This window comes from Carcharhinus amblyrhynchos, chromosome 30, assembly GCF_965287045.1.
Source record: "Carcharhinus amblyrhynchos chromosome 30, sCarAmb.v2.hapA, whole genome shotgun sequence".
NCBI lineage: Eukaryota > Metazoa > Chordata > Chondrichthyes > Carcharhiniformes > Carcharhinidae > Carcharhinus > Carcharhinus amblyrhynchos.
This window is the reverse complement of record NC_137353.1, coordinates 18,834,060-18,860,322: the sequence shown is the minus strand read 5'-3', so window position 1 is coordinate 18,860,322 and position 26,263 is coordinate 18,834,060. Positions and strand designations below refer to the sequence as shown.

Below are 26,263 nucleotides of genomic sequence, written 5' to 3'. Positions count from 1 at the left end.
TAGTGAATGGTCTACTTTCACGTCTCACGAATTGTTAATCAGCCCACATGATTGTTAGGAAATGCAAATCGCACGTTTCAAAGAACACACTATCTTTTGATTAAAAGATCAAAGTGGCATGTTGTCTTCACTTGATTACCAGATGCTCGATGTGACCAAATAACAAACAATTATAATTGGCAGACAGTTGTCCTTTGGACCTTGTGCTGTCTAGCCAACTTCCGACAAGTTATGCCAGTACATCTCAATCCAATACCTCTGAAGCCTGTGTGCTGGCAGGAACCAGCACAAGTATGTTTAAATCCAATCAGATTTTACGGTTTCATGTTCCATGCTTTTAATAAGTTCCACATTGTTTACACAAATGTATATGGCCAGAAGAAACCTGAGGTTTATTGAGTAGAGTTCATACTTATCATTTCACTAAAAATATTTTGCATGAATTTCTCATCATACTGAATTTTGAAATATGTCTTTGAATTTTGTGAACAGCAACATTTGAATCCAGGTCTCCAAAACCTTTATTCTTAAAAATATTCATTCTCTTTTCAACACAGAAAAACCCTAAACTGCTAACTCACTCCACCAAGTTCTGTCCTTTGCAGTCTGGAATTAGACTCATGAACCCTACAGTACAGAAAGAGGCCCTTAGGCCCATCGAGTCTGCACTGGACACAATCCCACCCAGGCCCTACCCCCATATCCCTACATATTATGCCCACTAATCCCTCTAACCTACGCATCCCTGGACACTAAGGGGCAATTTCTTAGCATGGCCAATCAACCTAACCTGCACATCTTTGGACTGTGGGAGGAAACCGAGCACCCGGAGGAAACCCACGGAGACACGAGGAGAATGTGCAAACTCCACACAGACAGTGACCTGAGCCGGGAATCGAACCCAGGACGCTGGAGCTGTGAAGCAGCCAAGCTAACCACTGTGCTACCGTGCCGCCTGATGCATAGCTTTTCTACCTCATCTAAACCCTTAATATCCTTTTAACAATGAGAATAAAACTCTATTCTGGATATGGTCACAAAGCCACAATTTGAGAACTATTTCTCTTGCCTTAGGAGTTACACCTTTGGCTCTAGATCGCAACCTTTTGTTTTACTGCTTCTAAACACTGTAAAAGGAATAATTGGCGATCTGGTCATGCAAAGTCACTTGGGGATCAGCAATCAAAACATGATAGAATTCTTCATCAAAGTGGAGTGTGACACAGTTGATTCTGAGACTAGGGCCCTGATTCTAAAAAAATTACAATGTATGAGGTGCAAGTTGATAATGGATTGGGGAATGTTACTTAGAGATGATGATGAATAGGCAATGGTAAATATTCAGAGGGCATGAGTGCAACAATTATTCATTCCTGTCACACAAAAACAAAATGAGAAAGATGGCCAAACCATGGTTTACAATGGAAATTAGAGATAGTATTAGATCCAAGGAAGATGCATATATGTTGGCCAGAAAATTTAGTAGAGCTGTGGATTGGGAATAGTTTAGAATTCAGCAAAGGACAAAGGGAATAAGGGGAAAAATAGAGTAGAAGAGCAAGAGTCTGGGGAACATAAATCTGACTGCAAAAGCTTTTGTATGTATGTGATGAGAAAAAAATTGGTGAAGACAAATATAGGTCCCCTGCAGTCAGCAGCAGGGCAGTTCATAATGGGGAACAAAGAAATGGCTGACCAACTAAATACATACTTTGATTCTGTCTTTACAAAGGAGGTCACTAATAACCTACCAGAAGTGTTCAGGAACACAGGGTTTACTGAGAGGAAGGAACTGGAGAAATCAGTATTAGTAGGGAAATGGTGTTGGGGGAATTAATGGGATTGAAGGCTGATAAATCCCCATGGCCTGATAATCTATTTCCCAGAGTACTTATGCAAAAAGTCCTAGAAATAGTGGGTGCATTGGTGGTCATCTTCCAACAATCTAGACTCTGGAATAGTTCCTACAGACTGAAGACAGCAAATGTAACCCTACTATTTAAAAAGGAAGGTTAAAAGAATTATAGACCAGTCAGCCCGACATCGGTAGTGGGGAAAAGCTAGATTCCATGATAAAACATTTATTAGCAGAGCACTTGGAAAACAGTATGCAGTTTTGGTTCCCTTATCTGAGGGAAGATATTTTTGGAGGATTCGTGGGATGGCAGGACTGACGTACATGGAGAGAGTCAGTTGGTTAGGATACTTGTTGGCATTTAGAAGAACGAGGGGGCCACCTCATAAAAACCTATAAAACACTAATAGGACTAGATAGGATACATGTAGAAAGCATGTTCCCAATGGCAGGAAGTCCAGAACCAGGGGTCACAGTCTGAGGATACTGGGTAGACTATTTAGGACAGATAAGGAGAAATTTCTTCCCCAGAGCGGACAGCCTGTGGAATTCTTTACTATGGAAACAGCTAAAGCCAAAATGTTGTGTGTTTTCAAGGAGGAGTTAAACATAGCTCTTGGGGCTAAAGGGATCAAAAGATATGGGGTGGAGGAAAGCAGGGAACAGGTTAGTAAATTGGATGATCAGCCGTGATCATAACGAATGGGGAAGCAGGCTGAAAGGACTGAATGGCTCCTGTTCCTATTTTCTATGTTTCGACACCAAAAGTACTCAATACATTCAGCAAAATCCTTTCTAAAAATCTTTTCTGTATTCACATGAATGCATTTTTTAAAAAATATAATTCATCCTCAAAGGCAGTAAGTGTTGACCTTGCCAGCGATCCCAAGCACAAATGTGAAAATAACTCAACAAGCCAATTTGTCTAAAGATATGAATTCTATTTGCATTACAGCAGAGGTTTGTGCAATCCTGTGTTTCAAATGTCTTGCTCAATGCTTGAATAATCTGTACAGATTATTGATTATATTTAGTGAAAAATTAACACAAGTATAACATAATTGACAAAAGAAAAGTAATTAAACATGACTTTACACAGACTAAATTGCAATCTGTTCCCTTTGCTACTAAAAGTGCTCCAGGCCAGCCTCGAATCTCGCTTGACTGCTGCTAATATTTTAACACTTTTGGTTCAAAACTATGGGACGAGGGATTAAGATTTAGAATCAGACTGGAGAGCCTTCTTTTAAGTCAATTCTTGAAATACAGTAGAATAAAAAAAGTCAATTTATTACCTGTGCAATGCATTTACATTCACTGTTCTCAATCCATTCAATCCACTAAATTTGGATAAATATCACCAAAATAACTGTCAGAAAACTGGGACAGTTGTCTGTCTTTGGCAAATAAGCTTTTGCACTAATTGATTTGCTCAAGGTTCTCTTCAGAAATCTATTCAATTTAGATCCGAGTTGCTCTTCTCAAAACGAGTGTGCCTATGATATAAATAGCAAGGCCAGGTCTACTTAATTATTGATATGGTTGGGAAATCCTGGATGAAGCAAACATAAATGTTGCACTGGAGAGGGAAAGAGGCTAGTCTGAACCAAGCATTAAAAAAAAGACCAAACCCCTTGACCTTATTTGTAGGGCCTTCTATTGTGCATTGTGAGGCTAATCAAAAAGGTATAAGCAATGGGCTAAGAAGTTCACTTGAGGCCTGAAGGGATGGTTGTCCTTGCCGTTTTGCAAGACACCCCATGCAAGGGTTCCAATGGTAGTGGAACCAGTAAATTTTCAAGATGTTGATAGAACAGCTGGAGCCGAGGGAGAACGACTATTTATGTGCAGAGAATCCTTCAGAAAGAGGACTTGTGTTTCCTTCTAAGCTAACAGGAAGCGAACAGGAAACCAACTCATCATCTTCCTAGTCACATTGCTCATTTCTCATAAATGCTGAAAATGGAAGGTCCTTATGAGCAAATGAACAATGAAGTGCAACGGCATGGAGAAATGAGCAAAGGACCTTTCCTATTGTATCTAACAGTGCATTTTAAAACAGACAAAATAAACTCAACTCAATACAAGGATTATTTTTCTCCACATCACTGGCTGATCAGCCTAGCTCCAGGAAAACAATACACAGCACAAGAAAAATTGGAAATGCACTGATCATGGTAGAAGAAACGAATACATTCACCCTTTTCTCATTCACAAAGAGAAAATCACGATAAAAACAATATACAAACAAATAAATAATGCTGTGAAAACTATTGAGGTATTCCCCTCTGGTCCATAACAGGAAAAATACTGACACGCAATTCCCCCGAGTGGCCTTTTTCTCGTGACTGAAGAAATCTTCCCAGAGGCAATATGACCTTCCAGAGAAACCCCATTGGTCTTCATTGCCACAAATCTAAGAAAATTGTTGAGAACAAAACCACACTCTTCATTGCATTTGTCAACCTGACCAAAGCATTTGACTCATACTGCAACAAGACCTGGATTGTGCAAGAGCTACACTTGAGAATTTTAGAGAAAGCCCGTGAGTAAAGCCTCTGCCTCATCCTCCAGATACAATGGAGAGACTGTGGAACAAAAACTTGTGTCCTTCTTGAAGCCAACTCCACACAAATGGCAAAACTCCCACAAAATCAAATTCAATGGGTGGGCATTATGTCTGGATAGCAAAAAAATTCTCCCTAGCCAGGTCCTACTTTCAAAGACACTCTGAAGCTCTTCTTAAAGCATGGCATCATTGATATTAATGACTGGGAGGAACTGACCACTAATCATTCAGAATGGCAACAAATTGACAATCAGGCTGCATCATGTTTTGAGTCATAATTTCTTATGAATGAGGCAGAGCAGCAGCAAAGGAGGAAAGAACAAGAAGCAAATCTTACTTTCAGGACCCTGCTTATCTCGTAAAATTTATGAACCTGTGTAGATGTCAACCATGAATCAAGGGACATTCAGCAACAACAATAAAATTACAAACTTCCAATAGCTCTCACCTTCCATAATTGATGGTGTACAGTTTAAATCAGGTCCACTCTAAACTCACCATCCAATGAACAGGAAATTGGGGAACATAAATGCACATAACTTCCATTGTATGTCTTACACAACCTCAAGATACTTAACATACTTGATTGTGGGCAAAGTACTTTTTATGCATGGTTTTTATTGGAATATAAAAATATGACAGCCAATTTGCATTTGGCAAGGACCGATAAATGTTGTTTCCTAGAACACCAGGAGAACTTGCCCGCTATTCCAGAAGTGTCTTGGCATCTTTTACTTCCACCTGATGACGCAAATGGGGCTTACTGCTCAGCTAACAGAAAGCAGCACTCTTTCAAAACTGCAATTAAAAGTCAGCCTAGTGTACTAAACTCTTGGAGTGGCCTTGAACACAGCCTTCTGATTCAAAAGGAAGTGCTACCAATAAAATATATTTTCTTGGTATAACTATCCACCCCAAAAAGGCTCGTCTAAAGGAGGGAAGAAAGAAAAATCAAAGGCATGTCCCTCTCAACGTGACCTCAGCAACACCACACAAACAGTTTACCTTTAATGGCAATGAGAATGTGCCAGAATTTATACTGGATTTATATTTATATTGTAGTCTATACTTTACTTGATAAAACACAAATTTAGAAAGTAAATAAGTCAGTGAAACATACAAAAATAATTCATTCTAATTTTAGCTTTGACATTATTGTATATGGTCAGAGAATCCTGAGAGTACTCTGCTTGAGATATTAAGGATATCTTACTATAAATCGGTTAGTTGGTTGTCCATCAGGGTAGAAATGTATAATGCATTATTCTGCTCCTTGAAGGCAGCATTTCCCATGAGCTTACAAAGATTGATTATTGTTGGCCTATACCTGCACAAATCCAACTTTTACTTTGTACTCTCATTGCTAATCATAACCCAGGCCAATTTAGAGATTGGACATTGAAAATCCCATATTTAATGTTCAAAGAGATTTAGGTTACATTTTAAATTTCTATACTTTTACTTAATTATTACATACACACTTCCTTTCAACTCAGATATGCTTGTATCACAATATAATGTTTTTATGATGTTAATTAGCTATTTCCCCTGTGGCAATATTCACCGTGAGCATGAAGATTTACTGCTTTATAACAGGGGTGTTATGCAATACATAATGAGATGTATTCTCTGATTCATTATCAGAATAAATTATGGAATGTTACAGCACTGGAGGTGGACACTCTGCCAGCTCTTTGTAAGTGCAATTGCATTTTGTCCCATCACCACAAACATTTGCCCATTGCTTTGCTAGTTCAGGCATTTGAAAATGCCTGACCAACTCCCTTTTAAAATTACTTATGAAATCAAACTGCATATCACTTGAGTGTCCAGATCCTGACAACTACAAAAGAGTAAAAAAAACTTCCCTCCTTTTCTGGATCTTTTGCCAATGATTTTAAATCAACGAGCTCTGATTATTTAGAAACCCAAGTGACCTATAAGATTTTTAATAAACACCATATCAACATTCCCTGGATGTGCATATGTAAACACCAAGATGCCTGTGCTCCCTACATTCTCACCTCTTTGTACTGAGCCTCATTTACCATGCTCCTGCTCAGTTCATCCTAAAACCTATAAATATCCTCATTTCTATATTTGGTTGTCAAGTTTTGAATCATTTGTAAACTTTACAGTGCTGCTCCCTGAATGTAAATTGTTTGTTAAATTTGAAAAGAACAGTCAACTTAAAACAACCTCTTGGGGACCACCACTGCAAACCACCTCCTAGGCTGAAAAACACTTATCCGTCACCATTCACTGCATCCACTGGATCAAATCTGTCACATTCCCCCCAGTTCCGTTGGCTTCAATCTTCTTAATAAACATCCTACGGGCACTTCACAGGAATGCTTAAGTGTCATATCACATGGATTGCACATGACGTGGAGATGCTGGTGTTGGACTGGGGTAAACACAGGAAGAAGTCTCTCAACACCAGGTTAAAGTCCAACCAGTTTATCTGTGGGTTTACTATCAAATAAATTGGTTGGACTTTAACCTGGTGTTGAGAGGCATACTATTGATTGCACAACCATAGTCAACGTTTCTCATTACCTCAATTAATTCCATTAAGTTACCCGAACAGTAAAAAATCCATGTAGGGTCTTTTCAATAAGTCAAGGCCTTTCCAAAAGAAAGTTCATTTTACCTCTGATAATGTTTCCAATCATTTCCCTACCACCCACGTAAAGTTGGCTGGTTTGCAGTTTCATAGTTAATCCCTCTCCCCTTCCTCGAATAGTGGCATAACATTAACAACTTTCATATTGTGGCACTAATTCTGTATCCAACAGCGATCGAAAGGTTATGATCAATCCCTCAGCTATTCCCATCTTTACTACTTTCAGCAATCTAGTGTGCATTCCAGCTGGACTAATTAGTGACTTACCAATAAAGTTCCATTTTCTAACAAATATTCTGGATTTTATGCAAAAATGTGCTTGTGAATATGTTGAGTATTATATCTTTTAGCAGAAATTAACTTTAATCCTTTACCTTTTTGAAATTAAAGCAACATTTCAAGCAACATATGCTGGTTGTAGGTGGACACCCTGGGAGTGGAGATTTCTGCTTATGGACACATGTAATTGGGATTTAAATACCCAGTGATTAAGAAAAAATGGAAACTTGGGCACTTGTTTTGTTTATAATTATTCTACACTACCTATTGGTCCCTAAATCTGAACACATTTGGTTGTCATGGAGCAGTGGCATTAAGAGTTGTGCACAAAAATTCCTGCAACTATATTTGTTTGAAATAGTTGTAAAATTACACATATAATTTCAGGTGTAGCAAGAAAAAAATCATTTTTTGTTTTATTGCTTTGTTTGAGCTACAAGATCATATTTTTTTCAAGGTATTTTTACTGCAGTGCATGAGTCATGCTAAAAATTGGAAAGTTTCCAAGATAGCATATCTTTAGAAATACATATGTAATGTGCACAAAAGGCTTGAAATTTTAATCACATCAAAAAATATAGGATGTGAATTTTGGGTGAAATGTCCCAATGACACAGCAGGGGAAATTCCAGCCTTGGTGAGTTAGGGTCGATTTTAAGTGCACCTGGGAGTTTACCTGGGTTTTTGGTGATCTTGAGCGAATGATTTTATTGCTTGATAGTCTGGGATTGGGGTGAAGCAGCTTGCATGGTCCAATATAACTGTGCTAGAGAATAATGAGTTGGAAAACTATGAAGGGAGGTTGTGCTTCAGTTACACGGAGCACTAGTGAGGCCACATCTGGAGTACTGGAGTATTGGTCACCTTATTTAAGAAGGATGTAAATACATTGGAAGCAGTTCAGAGAAGGTTTACCATACTAATACCTGGAATGGGTGGGCTGTCTTATGCAGAAACATTGCACATGCTAGACTTGTATCTGCTGGAAGTAGATTGTTAAGAATAGTAAGAGGTGTCTTGATTGAAACATACAAGATCCTGAAGGGTCTTGACAGGATGTGAAGATGTTGTTTCCTCTTGAGAGAAGTTGGAACTACGGGTCACTGTTTAAAAATAAGGGTCTGCTCATTTAAACCACTGATGAGGTGAAACATTGAGTCTTTGGAACTCTTCCTGACAAGGTGTGGAAGCAAAGTCTTTGAATATTTTTAAGGCAGAGCTGGACAGGTTATTAGCAAGCAAGGGGGTGATAGGTTAATCAGACTAAGCAAGATGCAGATTTGTGGTTGCTATCAGGTTAGTCATGATCTTATTGAATGGCAGAGTAGACTGAAGGGGCCACCAAATGGCTTACTCTGCTTGTTGCTCATACGTTAAGGGAGAATCTATGGTTTTGCAGAACAAGAGATGCTCTCAAATTCCTCTGATCTTCCACATCCCCCAGCTTTCCCCCAAAGTATAGATTTTTCTTTTATAATGGGAAATGTACTACTTCACATTTACTGCATATTGATTTCCACCTGCCACTTTTGTTGGCCATGCCACTTAAGTAGCAAAGTTCCACTGCAGCTTCCTTTGATTTTGAACTATTTACTACGCTTACCTTTTTAGAATGGACTTCAAATATGTGCACCAAAAACTTTCCTGTCTCGTATCAAAATCACTGATTTGCGGTACATGGTCAACAGAAACAAAACCTGAGATACTACAACGCTTCCAACCACAGAGAAACTATCCTTCATTCCAACTGTTTCCTAGTTTCTAAGCAGTTTTTAAATTCAACTTGCAACCAACAAGTCATGTATCCCTTAGTATTCTCCAATAGTTTCTGGTGTGGAACCTCATGGAAACGTTTCAAGGTAAATCCATGTACACCATAACCACTGTTTTTCTCCATCCATGACATCCTTACCTCCTCAAAGAACTTGGATCAGGTTTGTCAAGCACAATCCTCCTTTGAGATCTTTGCTGGTTGTTTCTAACATTTCCTCTTCATATATTTAATAATTTAAACAACAATTGACAACTGCAAAATATTTTTAACTACAGATGTGAAACTGGCCTGTAATTATCTGGGTTAGCTTGGTTGCCCCTTTTCAACAAATCTGCATGGACGTTTATTTCTGTACACTTGCCTCTGCCTCTCTCTTCACTCCCTCTTTCACAGTTGTCCCTAAGCAGAATCTAGACCAAAACACAGGTAAATGCTAGTCTGAGAAGCTTTCAAAGGTCAATCTGTTTTTCTTGAGATAAAACTATTCAAAATAGGTTGATGAAAAACACAATCTGTCAGCCTTGTTTTGTATATGGTCTCAACTTCAATTTTCCATCTAGTTTACATTGAAACCATTCCCAGAGAACACAAACTGAAATACTTCAATAGAAGCTGAAGCTGACTAAAATGTGCACAGTGTAAATGCACAAAATATAGGTCTGCTTTCTGCTAAGAAATTCAAGGTATGGGTAAAAATTAGGGCTGAATCTCTGCACAGGTTTATCTACCCTGTGCCATGACTTTCACAAAAGAGGTGTGGAAATTCTGGAAAAATTGCGAGTGTGAAGGTTTGGAATTCACTGACAGTCTTATTCTCATGCTGTGCCAGAAACCTGATCAGTTTGGGTGTGGTGGATCACCACACCTAATCAGGCGTGGCTGACTCTGTCCCAAGCATCACTCAAATTTACTTAGTGTAGATTAATGCAGGATTCCATTTATGACACGCTACAATCTCAATTTAATTGGGTAAGTCTGTACTTGTCAAAAGGACATTTTTGCAGATGAGTGGAAAATGTTCATTCCACAAAGCTTAGCAACAGTATTATAATGCACCAATATTCCCAAGAAACAAACAGTCCCAAGACAATTAAAAAAAACCTATTTGCCAAGGTAATAGCAAAAAAACTATTACTTCCCCTTTAATTTGCAAAACCATCCCAAGCGCAATGTACTTAAGCTGATTCATGGAAAATTTGGGGAACAAAATACAGTTAATCAAATTAATTTAAAATTCATAAAGTTTCTGAAAATTATGTTTACATTTCAACAATGATACATAGCCTGTTGACTTTTAACAATATTCCTGCAGCGCCTCAGTCTAACAAAGCAACTACACAGCTGCTACTTCACTGAATTTCCATTAGCTATGGTAATACAGTAATCTCAAAACCACTAAACTAGGAATTAAGTCAGTGTTAGATTTCAGATTTTGCCAGTCTCTGGCTATTCAAGCCAGGTCAAGGATTGTTCAGGCCATTGAATGAGGGAAAAGACTTATGTGAAGGCATTAACTAGTTGGTGCACCAGTATGCCAATGCAGCATGTAGCCCAACAAGCCGCTAAGTTATGTTACATAAAAATTAATGCAAGACAGCTTTAGAACATGTCTTGTGATGTCTTTGGACACCATTGGTTTTTAAATAGCAGATTTGGGACACTGTATTTGTATAATACAGACAAAACGTAACAGACATTTTATATAAGCTATTCTCATTTGCTGATCACATTTCTTTGGGTAGTGGGGAGAAAATAAAAAGGGGAGAACACAAGGTGAACTTGGTTTTCAGATAATTAGCATTATTAATATTCTTTTGGAAGGCCAAAACCACAACGCTTTTCCCAATATGTGTTACCCGTGATTTATTTAAATTCTTGAATAATTCTTGTACAGAGATGGGTAGGGTTTAGTAGATCCAAAGTACATAAACCACCTCCTCTTTCATTCAGCTGTTGCATCATTAAATTCCAACCTTGTACAATCATTTCTTTATTCCAACATAGACGCAATACCACAAATCAGTTGGTGAGAGAACTGTGGTTTTGATAGTACACCCCAATAACACACCACAAGGCATGCAAACAAGAAAAAGGTGCTCATTAAACATTAGTCAGATTTTGTGAACAACTGCAATATAGAACACACTGTTCAGCTCTCACTTTCTCTGCCCTTTAAGAGTAAAAATATTAAAACTAGCATGCTACTCTAAGTTGTGTTCTGGCTAACATATCTGAAAAAAATCCAATGGTAACAATTTAATTGTTCATTTCTTTCTTTCCATTTTAAAGATTTATTAGCATAGCAAAGGCAGCTAGCATATTTAGCTCCATTTCAACAACCACTGCACACTTAAAATACATTGTTAACTATGTCAATAAAATGACCATTTTCAAGATACTGTACACGACTAATTTATTTGCAAACTTTCGTCCTAAAAACAATCCCCATTTCCCCAATTACATCGCAGGTGAGTGGAGAATACAACCCAAGATTGACAGATTAAAATCTTCAATCGTAGGAAGATCATTCTGGAAATAACTTGAATCCCAAAGAGAGCTTGGTCAACATGAAACTCAAGTGGATTTATTCACAAAGTTGTGCGGGCTTTTTGTACACATGTAAACAGTCTCTTCTAGGCTAGCTCGCAGGCACCCTGGCATGTGTCATTAGTTCTTTTTCCAAGAATTAAAAATGGTAAAATGGTGAACCTTCATGTTCACAATATCAAAAATATATTACTCATAGTAGCCTCACCCTAGCCCTACCCTTCCCACAGCATCATTTAATTGTGTGTAGACAAACATGCAAATTCTCAATAAATGACAAAATGTTTTCATCGCCAAGTCAACTTTGATGTGTTTTGAGACATACCTTGGCGTTTCAGTGTTGCAGCTTGCCTAAGAAAATTAGAATGCAGCAGAATCATAAAACATCATGAAAAAGCACTAAATTACAGTTGCAACCTTCTCCCAGTAACCACTAAGCTTCTGGCACATTTGAAATGCAAACAGACTTGAAACAACTTGCATTTATATAAAAGTTTCCACTTAGAACAAAGCACTTCAGATGTTCCTACAATGCAGGCAGTTAATTTGCACACAGCACGGCACCACAAACAGCAATGACATAGATTGCTGGATAATCTGGTTTTGATCATGTTGGACTCCCCTGCTCTTTCTCAAATGATGCAATGGGATCTTTAACATTCATCTGAGAGGTTGGATTGTGTCTTGGTTTAACATCTGCACTGTAGGGATTCTATGATTTTATCTCACCCAGAAAGATAGTACCACAGATGGTGTAGCACTCCCTCGGTATTACACAAAGTGTCAGCCTGAATTATTTGTTCAAGTCTTTGGAATGGCTTAAATTCTCAACCTTTTGACTGAAGAGGAACACTACTATCCAAGGCCAGAGTGCAGCTTGAATAACTGGAACAGAAGGAGGCTATTCAATCCTGTTCTGTCATTCAAATTGATCATGCTGACTCAACTCCGTTTACCCCACCGTCACTCTATTTCCCCGATACTTTAACAATCCATCAATTTCAAAGTCCCAAAATATTCGACTATACACCACCTTTTTGCGGGGGGATATGCAATATAAATTTTGCATTTCTACTTTCCTACATGTATTATGTAATGCGATTATGTTATGAAGGCCATGATATGTTTGACAATAAGTTATTTCTACCTTCACTCACGTTTCTTTCTCAGGAGACAAAGGAAATTTGGCATATCTGCTACAACTCTCACCAACTTCTAAAGATGCACCATAGAAAGCATTCTTTCCGGTTGTGTTACAGCTTGGTGTGGGTCCTGCTCCGCCTAAGACTGCAAGAAACTACAAAGGGTCGTGAATGAAGCCCAGTCCTCACAAACCAGCCTCCCATCCAGTGACACTGTCTACATTTCCCGCTGCCTCGGAAAAGCAGCCAGCATAATCAAGGAGCCACGCATCTCGGATATTCTCTCTTCCACCAGGAAAAAGATACAAAAGTATGAGATCATGTACTAACCTATTCAAAAACTGCTTCTTTCTTGCTGACATCAGACTTTTGACTGGGCCTACGGAGCATTAAGTTGATCTTTCTCTATGCTCTATGATTATAACACTACATTCTGCATCTCCTTTCCTTCCTTACGTAAGGCATGCTTTATGTGTATAGCACGCAAGACAATACTTTTCACTGTATACAAATAAATGTGACAATAAAATCAAATCATTACACATGTATGAAATGTGAGATCTATGCTGCTAGATATAACAGTGTGAACTGTTTAAACTTCTTTGCTCAGGTTTAAAGGAGCCACATGTAAACCCACAGATCTCCTTGATAGTTAAGCAACTAACAGCTACTTGTTCCACATTCTTCAGCCGGATGCAAGAGATAATTTGATCTCATTACTGAATACAGCGTTAAAACATAATTTCTGTCACTCATTTTTCACCCAACGCTTCACACCAGTATTAAATTTCACTTAAAGGCATTGGCTCATTTTTGATTTCATTTATCCCAAACTTATCACTGCCATTACTTAGAATATAAAATGATCAACTATTAAACTGCAGCAACACTTTTATTCAAAACTTGCCAGCATCACAAAGGATGGATAGCATTTAAAAAATCTTGCTGCATCTGGAAGCAACTTCTAATTGGAGAAACTTGTGCTATTATTTTTCTGAATAATCTACAATTTCAACAACTGGCTGCAGCCTCAATTGCCCATTGTTCTTACACCCATCGATGTAAACCATCCTTTTAAATCCCAAGGACATATTATCCTATCTACAATTAGGATTGCCTTCCATGCATTATAAAAATTATAAAACACGCATTTCAGATAAATCTTGAGTTTGGGATTGGGAATGAAATCCTGCAAATGCAAAGAGAGCCCTGGAAATTAAGGTGTTTAATATAACACCGTGTCCACATAACAGACATGGCCTTAGAATCACAGAATCCCTACAGTGCAGGTGGTGGTCATCTGGCCCATCGAGCCTGCACCAACAATCCTACCCAGGTCCCACCCTCCCTAACCTAACCTATTTACCCTAATTGCCCTGACACTAAGGGTCAATTTAGAATGGCCAATCAACCTAATGCATACATCTTTTGAAGTGTGGGGGAAACTGGAGCATGTGGTTGAAATACATGCAGACAAAGGGAGAACATGCAAACTCCACACGGACAATGACTCAAGGCCAGATTTGAACCCGTGTCCCTGGCGTTGAGAGGCAACAGTGCTAACCTGTATCATCATGCCGTCCAATATACCTTAGTATAAACAATTCCCCAGATACAGTTAGAGGACGTTGGAATTTTAAACAAAAATGTCAATGAAATTGAGATTACTGTAAATGTGGTATTATACAATTTGGATGCTTTTACAGTGTAATAAATCTGTTTGCCAGTTAAAGATTTAGTGAAAGCTTACTACATTATTTCTAGCCTTCCAAAGAGTAAGATGGCAAAATAAATTGAAAGCAATTTTCAGTTTATCCCATAAATGATAAAAATATGATGGCAAATGAAAACACATTCCTTTCAGTGAATATAGCAGAGTCAAACACAAGATTACTCAAACACAGAAGACAAAAGTATCTAGAGTTAACAAAGTACAGACCCCAAAACGTAACACTGATCATTAGTATTCGGATCAGAAAGAACTGCAATGTACTATTCAATTTCTGAAGCACCCGACTACAACTGAGTCTCTTTGTAAACAAGCTCTCAGTTCAAAAGAACTTTCAGTTCAGATAAATGAAAGGTTGACAAGAGCTCCAAGCCTGGTGAAACACAACAACACCATTGACATTTGTACAGCAAGATAAAAACTGGAACAACCAAACAAGAAAACCTAATTGAGAAAATATTAGAGGTCAATTGTACTAGACATTTTTCATTGAGTCAATGAAAAGCTAGTAAGTTGACAGTACAAGCAGAGTTGAGATTTAAATGCATTTTCTTAAGCTGCATTGGTGCTGATCCTCAGCCTGGATAAATGGGGAAAGTTAGCAGGAGGGCATCATCTGGCTGTAAAACCACCTCCCAATCAAAAAAGAATTTATAGCTGATATGAAGGCATGATCAGCCAGTATTGTGGTGACTCCACTTGTCACAGTAAAAGCCAAAAGAGAAAGTAGCAACTTTTTAAAACTAATTTTTAATCCTCTCAAAAACGTCAATTGCCTGTTAGTATGGCACTAAAATAAATGTGTGCAAGGGTGACAAGTACTCCAATATAGAGATCTACTTTCCCCAAATGGAGGGTGATGTCAAGCCTGTATGGTAACACGATAATGCCAGTTCATAATGTCAGCATCAAAATCTGTATCTTCAGTTTAAGACCATTTTAAAGCTGACTGAACAAGACTGCCAAAATCTGTGCATGTGTTCCTGGAGAGATTACTGACCTATTATACTTGGTTTCTAATACCAGCGTGCACATTTTCATAAAATTTCTCCCAACACCAGAAGCTAAAGAAAGGCATTTCAAAAATCACACCACTTCCAAGAAATGGAGCAAATTTGGATTTGTCACATGAATTAGTATACAGTAAAACGTATTGTTTCTTGCCACTACACAGATAAGGCATACTGTTCATAGAGAAGGAAATGAGAGATTGTAGAATGTAGCGTTATAGTCATAGCCAGAATATAGAGAAAGATCAACTTAATGCAAGGTGGGTCCATTCAAAAGTCTGATGGCAGCAGGGAAGAAGCTATTCTTGTTTCAGTTGATATGTGATCTCAGACTTTTGTATCTTTTTCCTGATGGAAAAAGGTGGGAGAGAGAGTATCCAGGGTGTGTGGGGTCCTTAATTATGCTGGCTGCTTTGCCAAGGCAACGGGAAGTATAGAGAGTCAATAGTTTGCGTGATGGATTGGGCTACATTCACGACCTTTTGTACTTTCTTGCAGTCTTGGACAGAGCAGGAGCAATATTAAGCTGTGATATAACCAGAAAGAATGTTTTTTTGTGGTGCATCTGTAAAAGTTGGAGAGTGTCGCAGCTGACACACCAAATTTTCTTAGTCTTCTCAAGTAGGTGGGCTTTCTTAACTCGTGCCGGCATTGGGAGGGTTGGGGGGGGGGGGGGGGGGTGCGGTGGTCTGGACACCTAAAAACTTGAAGCTTGACAAATGGTCAAGCTTCATCCCTGAAGATGTACACAGGGATATGTTCTCCACTACGCTTCCTGAAGTCGATGACAATCTCCCTTTTTTGTCATTGAAGGAGAGATTATCGTCTTCGCACCAGTTCACCACCTCATTCTGTATTCTATCTCGTCTTTGTTGGACATCTGACCCACTACAGTAGTGTCATCAGCAAACTTTAAAATCAAGTTGGAGAGGAGTGTGGCCACAGTCATAGGTGTATAAGGAGGGGAGTAGGGGGCCCGAGAACATAACCTTGTTACAATAGAGTGCCTGGCATTAGAACATAGAACACTACAGCACAAACAGGCCCTTTGGCCCACGAGTTGCGCCGATCACATCAACACCTACCAACCTACAGACCTATCTATAACCCTCAATCTCATTAAACCCCATATACTCATCCAGAAGTCTTTTAAAAGACCCCAGCGAGTTCGCCTCCACCACCACTGACGGCAGCCGATTCCATTCACTCACCACCCTCTGAGTGAAAAACTTACCCCTAACATCACTTCTGAACTTCCCTCCCTGCACCTTAAATCTGTGTCCTCTCATAGCAACCATTTCAACCCGGGGAAATAGCCTCTGAGAGTCCACCCTATCTATTCCTCTCAACATTTTGTAAACTTCTATCAGGTCGCCTCTCAACCTTCGTCTCTCCAGGGAAAAGAGTCCCAGCTCCCTCAACCTAACTTCATAAGGCATGCCTCCCAGTCCAGGCAACATCCTTGTAAATCTCCTCTGTACCCTCTCAATAGCTTCTACATCTTTCCTATAGTGAGGCGACCAGAACTGCGCACAATGCTCTAAATGAGGCCTGACAAGGGTCTTATAAAGTTGCAGCATTACCTCCCGACTCCTAAACTCAATCCCTCGATTAATGAAGGCCAGTACACCATACGCCTTCTTGACCACCTCCTCCACCTGCGAGGCCGATTTAAGAGTCCTGTGGACCCGGACCCCAAGATCCTTCTGCTCTTCAACACTACTCAGACTTCTGCCCTTGATAGTGTACTCGTTCATCCCGTTGGTTCTGCCAAAATGGACGACTACACATTTATCCGCGTTGAAGTCCATCTGCCACTTCTCCGCCCAGTCCTGCATCCTACCTATGTCCTGCTGCAACTTTTGCCATCCTTCCAGACCATCCACAACACCACCGACCTTAGTGTCATCAGCGAACTGACTTACCCATCCCTCCACTTCCTCATCCAGGTCATTTATGAAAATGACAAACAACAAGGGTCCCAGAACAGATCCTTGAGGCACTCCGCTGGTGACTGACCTCCATTCAGAAAAAGCCCCATCCACAACCACTCTCTGCCTTCTGCAGGCAAGCCAGTTCTGAATCCACAAGGCCAAAGGCCCTTGGATCCCATGCCCTCTCACCTTCTCAAGAAGTCTTGCATGGGGGACCTTATCAAACGCCTTGCTGAAGTCCATGTACACTACGTCCACGGCACTTCCTTCGTCAATGTGTTCAGTCACATTATCGAAGAACTCAACTAGGTATTAGTTCACTTGCTTCACTCAAATATGGAAATCCTATTTTGGTTTCAACTCTTAGTTTTACTTTATTCCCAGTTCATCTGTGGGTGTCAGATTGTCAGTGCGACTCAGCTGGTTGCATTTTCCCTATGCAGCAAAAATTTCAAGCCCCAGAGCAGCACTTGGTCAAACACTCTGGCACATCATCGAGTAAGTGTCTCAAAGATAGTGTCCTGTCATATTGTTGAGATGGGATGTTAAACCTGAAGTCACATTTACCAGATTAAATGTTAAGCCATTTGATGAACATTATCCCCTTCCCCCTTACTGCCAATGTACAGAGTGTCAATAGTTTAAATCTGATTGTAAGTTTTACTTGTTTCCTGCGCATTTTCAGTTATAACCAATTATAATGAGCCTACATTATAACATGATTTTGGATTGTGAAGCCCATTTATAACAAACAATAAACAAACCATGAGCACAAAGAATTAAAGATTCATCAGACAGGAGAGAAAACACTGCCCAAAAAGTGAGATGTCAAACATTCACAAACTGTGAAGATAAATATGAAAAAGAAACATTTAAGCTGATAATCTGTCACTCAGGAGGAACAGCGAAATAAAGTAAAACTGCCTTGAAATTAAAATAACATCTCCATATTTGATCAGTAAGGATAGCAAGCTGACAAAGGCATCTTGCTTAGCTCAATGGGCTGAATGTTCTCCTGCCATGCTGTGTGATTCCATGATCCCTCCATTTATGGATCAGACTCAATTCCCATAAGTGAAAAATCAGTATATTACCAGAAACTTTTGTCACAGGAAGGTCCAGAATGAAACATAGCTTAACTTCAGCCAAATGGCACAGTAGGTGCAAATGTGTCAGCACTTGTGGACAAGGATTAAAATAATTCTGCAAGAATGACTGGTGAATATGGCAGAGACATTATGGAAAAGGTGGACACCATTAAGTTAATAGCAAAAATGGAAAAATCATAAGACTCAGATGATTTCTATATGAGTCCTAAAGGTGGTTTGAGAAAGAAAAGCATTAATCACAATTTTTCAGATATGTTTGACCACAGATCAGACCAAAATACTTGAGGGTGGCAGTATTATACATACCCTGTTGAAAAAAGGGAAAAATATCTAATTATACAACAACTAGCCTTATTTTAGTTCTGAGTAAATTTCTACAGTTCATAATGCAGAATGAAATTAGTGGAAGATATGGATTAATCGGGGCAATCAGCCATGGATCTGTAATGAGCAAATAGCATTCAATTAGCTTTATTGTGTTTTTCAGGAAATCAAGTTTGGATAAAGGAAATGTGATTTATGTATACATAATGAGGCACAGGAGGCTTATGGTGTACAGAGATCTACGCTAGAGCCTCTTCCTAACGTCTACATAAATTTTAAAAGAATGATATTGAATGATACCAAATGAGAGCATTACAAATCATGACAGAAAATATAAGAGGTAGGAATTGACAGAGTGGACAGATAAAACTCAATGCAAATATATGCAGTACATTGAGAAAAACAATGAAAACGAGGACAGTCCCCAGTACTTATGCGGTCTACACTAACAGACAAATAGCACTGCCATTTACTAGTACCGTAGGAGCCATTTACAATGTTGCTTGTAACATATTAAGCAGGCAAAAAGGCAGTTCAGTAGGTCAATTTCCAAAATAGCCCTTTACCTTGGTGAATGAATTAAAAAGTAATCAAATTCAGCTGTGAAAGGGGAAGGGGAGGGAGGAAATGGAATGAAACAATCAAAACTGGCCATGAAGTCATGTGTTGTTCAATTTAAGCATCCAAATATTGTTTCAGCCAGTCAAAAGTAGGTTGAGATAGCTTCAGTCAACTAGACAAAGTAAGGGTCAGGCCAAAGGCATTTACTGTTTATATGCAAAAGCCACTGCAACCTCAAGCAAAGGTACATGTACAATTAAAAAGTGGAAATTGTGACATCACTATCAGAGTGATGTTGTCCTGCTTTTTGTAAAAATGGCATTTCTCTGACTGATTTTCCATTCAAATACACTGAGTGACATTAAATTCACAGTAACCTCTTTGCAGTGTTAATGCAAACCTACTTGTGACACTAATAAATAAACTTTAAACTTTTAAACATTAAGTTCCTGTACTTACCTGTTAGATGTTCAATAAACCTGACACAAAGTTAAATAATTTCAAGTCTAGGTACAATATGGTAGATGTTCAATACTACCAATCAACCTCTCTGGCAGTCAAAACAATTACAAATATTTCATTTGTGGAACCTTACTCCTTCAGGTTTTAATTGCTGCTGAAGACTTTTTCCAAATTAAAAACGTACTTCGTATTTTTCGGCTCATGATTCAATCTTTCTTTCCCTCCCTCTATTTACCACTTCCCAATTCGACAATGGATTTCATTCTCATGCTGTCACAAACACAGGAAAATAGCCAAACATAAATTGGACAAAATATATAGACAAGAAAGTTGTGCATCAGAAACACTTTGAACTAGGTGGTGGACCAGAATCAGTGAGATTCAAAGTTTGACTGGGAATAGCAAAGGCTGACGTGAAATAGTGGTTTAAGATATGTTTTAAGATTTAGTTTTGCAATAAAAGATTCAAAGACAAGCTGTATTTAAAGTCAGAGGTTTACAGCTTGGAAACGAACTCTTCGGCCCAACTTGTCCATACCGTCCTTTTTTTTTAAAGCCACTAAGCTAATCCCAATTGCCCACATTTGGCCCATATCCTGTACACCCATCGTAACCATGTAACTACCCAAATACTTTTTAAAAGATAAAATTGTACCTGCCTCTACTATTATGTCTGGCAGCTTGTTCCAGACACTCACCACCCTGTGTGGAAAAATTGCCGTTCTGGACAGTTTTGTTTCTCTCCCCTCTCACCTTAAGTCTATAAGACTCCTCCACCTTTGGGAAAAGATGTTGACTATCTAGCTGATCTATGTCCCTCATTATTTTATAGACCTCTATAAGACCTCACCCCTCAGCCTCCAATGCTCCAGAGAAAAAAGTGCCAGTCTGTCCAGCCTCTCCTTATAACTCAATCCATCAAGTTCCGGGCATATCCTAGTAAATCTTTTTGTTTAATAATATCCTTTCTATAATACGCTAGAATTGCACACAGTATTTCAAGTGCATTCAGAAAGTAATTTGAATTTCCACTACCAGCCATTATCTATCTTTCCACCAAGGAAGGCACACAGAAGGAACTAAGCTGGAGAGTGGGAGAAGTTAGAAAAAGGCTCTTTGAAAAGGCCAACAGGTTTTTGGAATTTATTCCTATGTACTGAATGTAAAAGCAAAGAGGTGACATTGAATCAGTGCAAAACATTTGGCTATGCCAATGGGACCACAGCTCTGGACATCTCATAGCATTAGGAGAATGAAGACGAAAAAAGGTATATAAATCACCAGAATCATGCAAGAAATTAAAATTACAGTTAGGATAAAAAAATTGCTGATCACTGGAATGTAGAAAAATATTAGGGAGTTATTGGAAGATAGTTAAATAATTTTAAAATTCAGAACTGATTGAAAAGAAAAATACATTGCTGTTAAATCAGTAACAACAGTATGCAAGAGCAAAGGACCAAAAAAATTTACAACAGGATAAGAACACTCCTTGATATTTAAAGTTGCCAAAGCCACTAGAAATATTTCAACCCCCTGGTGATCTCAAAGTCTACTTTCATCAATGATAAGAACATAAGAAATAGGAGCAGGAGTAGGCCATCTAGCCCTTCGAGCCTGCCCCGCCATTCAATAAGATCATGGCTGATCTGTCATGGCTCAGTTCCACTTTCCCGCCCTCTCCCCATAACCCTTAATCCCCTCTCTTATCAAGAACCCATCAACCCGCTTCTTAAAAATATTTAGCGAGGCAGCCTCCACCACTTCAACGGGCAGAGAATTCCAGAGATTCACCACCCTTTGAGTGAAGAAGTTCCTCCTCAACTCCATTCTAAACCGCCTCCCCTTTATCTTGAGGCTGTGCCCCCTAGTCCTACTGTCTTTTTTGAGCGGGAAGAGTCTCTCCACCTCTATCCTATCCATCCCATTCATCATCTTATACGTCTCAATGAGATCTCCCCTCATTCTTCTAAACTCTAACGAGTACAAGCCTAGTTTATTCAGCCTCTCCTCATAGCTCAACCCCCTCAACTCCGGTATCAGCCTAGTAAACCTCCTCTGCACTCCCTCCAAGGCCAAAATATCCTTGCGCAGGTGCGGCGCCCAAAACTGCACACAGTACTCCAGCTGCGGCCTCACCAATGCCCTATACAGCTGCAGCAAGACCTCCCTACTTTTATATTCAATCCCCCTTGCTATGAAGGCCAGCATCCCATTCGCTTTCCTGACCACCTGCTGCACCTGCAAGCTGGGTTTTTGCGACTCATGCACAAGGACCCCGAGGTCCCTCTGCACCGTCGCCTGCTGCAGTTTTTCGCCACGTAAGTAATAGTCCTTCCTACCATTCTTCCTACCAAAGTGGACCACCTCACACTTGCCAACATTAAATTCCATTTGCCATTTCCTGACCCATTCGCCCAGCCTATCTAGATCCTTCTGCAGACTCTCCACACCCTCTGCACAATTTGCCTTTCCCCCAATCTTGGTGTCATCAGCAAATTTCGACACCCTACACTCGGTTCCCTCCTCCAGATCATCTATATAAATGGTAAATAGCTGAGGCCCCAGCACCGACCCCTGGGGCACCCCACTAGTCACCAACCGCCAATCCGAATAGCACCCATTGACCCCCACTCTCTGTCTCCTATTTGACAACCAATCCTCTATCCACGCTAACACCCTACCCCCAACTCCATGTCCCCTGACCTTCTGCAATAACCTCTTGTGAGGTACCTTGTCAAACGCCTTCTGAAAATCCAGAAAGACCACATCCACCGGCTCTCCTCTATCCACTGCCCTAGACACATCCTCATAGAACTCCAGTAAATTTGTCAGACACGACTTCCCTTTAATGAAACCGTGTTGCGTCTGCCCTATCAAGCAATTCCCTTCAAGATGCCTCGCAATTTCCTCAATGACGATTCTAACATTTTACCTACCACAGACGTTAAACTAACCAGCCTATAATTCCCCGCCTTTTGCCTGGCACCCTTCTTAAACAACGGCGTAACATTAGCCGTTTTCCAATCTTCCGGCACTTCCCCGGAATCCAGCGACGTCTGGAAAATAACCACCAAGGCATCCACTATCACCTCCGCCATTTCTTTCAGAACCCTCGGATGCATTCCATCCGGTCCTGGGGACTTGTCCACAATCAGCCCCTCCAGTCTGTCGAGCACCACCTCTCTAGTTACAGTAATGTCATTAAGACCCTCCAGTCTTACCACCTTTCCATCGCTAACACCCGGCAAATTATTCACGTCCTCCTCCGTGAAGACAGAAACAAAAAAGTTATTCAAGACCTTAGCCATATCCCCATCCCCTACCACTAGGTCCCCTTTCTCATCCTCTAAAGGACCAACGTTCACCCTAGCCAGCCTCTTCCTTTTTATATATTTATAAAAACTCTTGCTATCCTTTTTTATATTAAGTGCTAGCCCAGCTTCATAGCTTCTCCTACCCTCCTTTATCAACTTCTGGCGATGATCTTTGCATCGTCAATGGAGATGGGAGAGGTTCCGGAGGATTGCGGATGTAGTTCCTATTTTCAAGAAAGGGAACAGAGATAGCCCGGGAAATTACCGACCGGTGAGTCTGACCTCAGTGGTTGGTAAGCTGATGGAGAGGCTTCTGAGGGACAAGATTTACGAACATTTGGAGAGGTTTGACATGATCAGGAATAGTCAGCATGGATTTGTCAAGGGCAGGTCGTGCCTTACAAGCCTAGTTGAGTTCTTCAATAATGTGACTGAACACATTGACGAAGGAAGTGCCGTGGACGTAGTGTACATGGACTTCAGCAAGGCGTTTGATAAGGTCCCCCATGCAAGACTTCTTGAGAAGGTGAGAGAGCATGGGATCCAAGGGCCTTTGGCCTTGTGGATTCAGAACTGGCTTGCCTGCAGAAGGCAGAGAGTGGTTGTGGATGGGGCTTTTTCTGAATGGAGGTCAGTCACCAGCGGAGTGCCTCAAGGATCTGTTCTGGGACCCTTGTTGTTTGTCATTTTCATAAATGACCTGGATGAGGAAGTGGAGGGATGGGTAAGTCAGTTCGCTGATGACACTAAGGTCGGTGGTGTTGTGGATGGTCTGGAAGGATGGCAAAAGTTGCAGCAGGACATAGGTAGGATGCAGGACTGGGCGGAGAAGTGGCAGATGGACTTCAACGCGGATAAATGTGTAGTCGTCCATTTTGGCAGAACCAACGGGATGAACGAGTACACTATCAAGGGCAGAAGTCTGAGTAGTGTTGAAGAGCAGAAGGATCTTGGGGTCCGGGTCCACAGGACTCTTAAATCGGCCTCGCAGGTGGAGGAGGTGGTCAAGAAGGCGTATGGTGTACTGGCCTTCATTAATCGAGGGATTGAGTTTAGGAGTCGGGAGGTAATGCTGCAACTTTATAAGACCCTTGTCAGGCCTCATTTAGAGCATTGTGCGCAGTTCTGGTCGCCTCACTATAGGAAAGATGTAGAAGCTATTGAGAGGGTACAGAGGAGATTTACAAGGATGTTGCCTGGACTGGGAGGCATGCCTTATGAAGTTAGGTTGAGGGAGCTGGGACTCTTTTCCCTGGAGAGACGAAGGTTGAGAGGCGACCTGATAGAAGTTTACAAAATGTTGAGAGGAATAGATAGGGTGGACTCTCAGAGGCTATTTCCCCGGGTTGAAATGGTTGCTATGAGAGGACACAGATTTAAGGTGCAGGGAGGGAAGTTCAGAAGTGATGTTAGGGGTAAGTTTTTCACTCAGAGGGTGGTGAGTGAATGGAATCGGCTGCCGTCAGTGGTGGTGGAGGCGAACTCGCTGGGGTCTTTTAAAAGACTTCTGGATGAGTATATGGGGTTTAATGAGATTGAGGGTTATAGATAGGTCTGTAGGTTGGTAGGTGTTGATGTGATCGGCGCAACTCGTGGGCCAAAGGGCCTGTTTGTGCTGTAGTGTTCTATGTTCTAACTTCTTTGTCAATCTTTGTTGACATTTAAACCTTTCCCAATCCTCTTCTCGCCCACTGCTCTTAGCTACTCTAAATTCCTCCGCTTTTAATTTAACTTTCCTTCACCTCCTTTGTTATCCACGGCTTATTACCTCTCCTCCTACGGTCCTTTTTGACCATCGGAATAAATTTCTGCTGAGCACCAAGAAAGATCTCCTTAAAGATCCTCCACTGCTCCTCAGCAGACCTACCTTCCAACGCGCTCCCCCAGTCCACATTCGCCAATTCTTCTCTCATCCTACCATACTCCCCTCTATTCAAACAAAGGACGCGTGTCCGGGAACCCACTTTCTCCTCCTCCACCATCTGCAACAGAAACTCCACCATACAATGATCGCTCTCTCCAAGAGGATCCTTCACCGCAAGGTCCCTAATTCTACCCGCCTCATTACATAGCACCAGATCCAAGATAGCTCGCTCCCTTGTCGGCTCCAACACACACTGTTCAAGGAAATTATCCCGGCAGCACTCCAAGAACTCCTCCTCGAGCCCACCTCGTCCAACATGGGTCGACCAATCAATATGCAGATTGAAATCCCCCAATAACTACTGCCGTCCCATTCCTGCACGCCGCACTTATTTGCGCGTTAACAGCCCGCCCCACCTCCAGATCATTATTTGGGGGCCTATAGACGACACCCACCAGCGTCTTCCTCCCTTTGCTGTTCCTAATCTCCACCCACAACGATTCCACTTTCTGCTCTTTGGCTCCGACATCATCCCTTGCTACCACCTTGATACTATCCTTAATCAGCAGAGCTACGCCACCCCCTCTTTCCTCCTGCCTATCCTTCCTAACCGCTTCCTAAACATGATCATATTGGATTGCTAAATTAATGTGTTTGATAAATGAATTTGAAATCCAAATTGACTGTATAAAATGATGTGCCGGTCCATTGAGCAGAGAATTGTTTGGAACTGCAGAAATTTAGGTTTGACAGAGCTAAAAATGAGAAATATTTGGATTAATTTTCTGCACTGAAAATTTTGTATGTTGTCCTGCAGAACCTGAACACACTTTTTCAATGTGTTCAGAATAACAAAATCTCAACCATTGACAATAGTTTCTAAAATTATGCATTAACAAATGCTGGATTCATAACCTGTGTTCTATAGTTAACTTCCATCTCCTTCAATTATCAAATCTAAAATGAGGACGTGTTTGATCTTTAATTTAGAAATACATTTCATATGGCCCTTCCTAAGGAAAAAATGGTGGAGTTGCATTATATTAGTAGACAAAACATTCTTATGACATCAACATTTCAGAACAATGCACAGAAACAATCTAAATCATGAATATGATTCTGCCACATATAACATTACAAATAAACCTTGCTTGAAATGTG

At 40.3% G+C, this 26,263-nt stretch overlaps 1 protein-coding gene across 4 annotated transcripts in view; it reads right to left on the bottom strand.

Moving 5' to 3' along the window:
* The window catches only part of LOC145360324 (intermediate filament family orphan 2-like), a 54,034-nt gene that overhangs the window by 25,585 nt on the left and 2,186 nt on the right, over positions 1-26,263 (bottom strand). The window lies entirely within an intron of this gene.